The sequence below is a fragment of the Lutzomyia longipalpis genome, chromosome 1, assembly GCF_024334085.1.
Source record: "Lutzomyia longipalpis isolate SR_M1_2022 chromosome 1, ASM2433408v1".
NCBI classification, from domain to species: domain Eukaryota; kingdom Metazoa; phylum Arthropoda; class Insecta; order Diptera; family Psychodidae; genus Lutzomyia; species Lutzomyia longipalpis.
Window position 1 is genome coordinate 2,903,502 of NC_074707.1, and position 2,547 is coordinate 2,906,048.

Sequence of the window (2,547 nt, forward strand, 5' to 3'; positions counted from 1 at the left end):
TCTTAACTATTTTAAACAGATTAATTAATATTCTCAGTAATTTGGTTAATAAATGCCTTCAACGTCAACAAAAATTAATGCAATCTTATGTTACCATAATTCCTTGCCTACCCCTAAAGGCTATAGAATTATTCTGTTTCCGTATCTATTCTAAATTTTAAAAAATCCTTCAAGATCTTGCCTTAATTAATAAAACGTAACTAATCCAAAAATAAGCAAAATTGAGTTCGAAAGATAAGTTAATCTGTCCTTATTTTCGAAAAATATTTAAAGATCCAATTTGACGCATTCTCCCCTATTGAAAAAAAAATTGAAAAGGCCCTTCTTCTTAGCTTGTACTGCGGTCAAACAGATAGGGAAGATAATAAACTCCTCCGAACTCTCTCGAAGGTTTTCAAGGCATCATGGAAATTTCCATTGCCATTATCATTTGCAATTTGTCTTTTTGGAATTTTGTACACCTTTAAATATTTCTACCTGGAGAAAGTCCCTTTGAATTCCGCATTAAATGCTTTTAAGAATGAGAACTATTTTGATAAGGATATACATAGATAATTGAAATGATTTTATTGGTAGCCAGCATATATAATTCTTTGTTAGATTTTTAATGAATATTTTAAAATGCTTTTATAGCAAAAATTTCATTAAGAAATATAGGGAGGACTAGAGAAAGTACTTTCGATTGTAGTACATTTATTGTTCTACTGCTTCTTTATTCTCATTCTCAAAGAAAACTAAGAGAAAATTTTCTATTCCCTAAAAAAAATCTTTTACAATATCTTTTGTAATTTTTAAATAAAAAATTAAACAATTTAATTCTAAAAGTATTTTTTTTAAATTTAACAATTTTAAAAATATCTTCATCAAATAAAACATAAGCTAATAATACAACAATTTTCATTATAATTTTTACATAAAATCTTCAAAAATTTAATTCCATCTCCAATCTCACCCTCATTTTCCCTAAATTTTTACAAAAGCATTTATTTTTTTAAATTATCTTATTTTGTTAATTACAAAAGAAGTCCATTGGCCTGTTTGCGGCATTGAAAGACATTTAATTTTTTTGAGCTCTTTATTTAAATATGCAAAATATAAAATTATCTTGAAAATTACGCATAAAATTACTCAGAGAAAATTGCTCGAAAAAAATGTCAAAGGTTGGATGTCACGTGAATGGGTGCATTTGCATTTATTTTGATTTTTTTACCGGATTCTAAAAGTTCATCGACACACGTAAAAGCCCACATCTCAATTTCTGCTATTTTTTCCATGTGAAATCATATTTATTTAGGGAAGGTAGTAAATTACCGTGGAAGGTGAGACATTTTAGCACTTCCTCAAATCGGCCACTGGAAATCGCGCGCAGATTCGATTGTTTTTGTCTACCAAATCAGGAAATTTGTGACCTTCAGATAAGCCAAAGACATTAAAGTTTCGCACGGTAAAGGTCTCACGAATTTCGTGAAGAAAGTAACAGTTGCTGGTGGGAAGAAAAAAATTCCATTACAAAGGTAATTTTCCACCCAGTTCGTCCAGCTCTCCCCATTTTTCCTTTTATGAAATTTTGCATAATTGTGCGAAGAGAGTGAATATATATTGTTTACGCTTCTCTCGCTGTGCGATGGAAAATGCTTCCCCTTCCATATCGCAGCACCATGTTTTTTGTTGTTTTTTTTTCTTTCTTGTTAATATTGGTGGTGATAAGAGCATTTCTTGTTGAATTTATCACTAAATTGGGGAAATTATCTTATTGAGGCTCTCGGTAAAATTTTATATATTTCTTTAGCCCATTTAAAATTTATTATTGCCCCTCTCAAAGCTCTCAAATAATGTTTTCTCAATCGTACGATGTAAAGTGTAGGGAAATATGGGTAATACGGTTACTGCAAAGCTTTCGGAAAACGTGAAAATTCATCAATTTTTCTACCAAATAGAGAAAAGTTTTATGTAAGAATATTGAAGAATGATCAATTGCTTAAAAAATAGTAATAAAAGATTTTTTACGGCCACAATGATTCGATAAACTGCTAACAAAAACATGTGTAGAAGTGACTAATTTATCCCAGGTTCTCCTATATTTTTTGTCTTTGTCTATAGCTATCCTTTTCACTCACTTTGTACGTCTCTTTTCAACCAATTCTATTTATTCATGAGTAGTTTACTCAATCCCCGGGCACGTGTGAGCAAATTTCACTTCATTATGGATTGTGGAAAATTTTTGATCAGCAAAATAGATTTTTCGTACTTCTTTTAGTGACTAAAATGTTCAAATTTTACAACAAAAAAATAGCAAAAATGTGCAAACTATTAAAATCAAATCCATCAAATACATTAATGAGCTTTCGCATAAGAAATGAAATGTTATGATCAAGCATGGAAAAGAAGAGTATTATGTAGTTTACAGATCAAAATTCAATAATTACATACACACATTTTGTTATATATGCAAAATTTTCCACTATATCTGTACTCTTCATACTTCTCCCACCTTTTTCTTTCTACGAGAATTTACACAATCAGCTGTTCATCTAGCAAAGCTTAACT

At 29.8% G+C, this 2,547-nt stretch overlaps 2 protein-coding genes across 2 annotated transcripts in view; both read right to left on the reverse strand.

The window, feature by feature from the left end:
- LOC129786413 (calcium-transporting ATPase sarcoplasmic/endoplasmic reticulum type) overlaps positions 1 to 2,547 on the reverse strand; it is a 642,650-nt gene that overhangs the window by 453,554 nt on the left and 186,549 nt on the right. The gene's annotated exons all lie outside the window — the stretch shown is intronic.
- Positions 1 to 2,547, reverse strand: part of LOC129786498 (3'(2'),5'-bisphosphate nucleotidase 1) — a 1,077,868-nt gene that overhangs the window by 427,707 nt on the left and 647,614 nt on the right. The window lies entirely within an intron of this gene.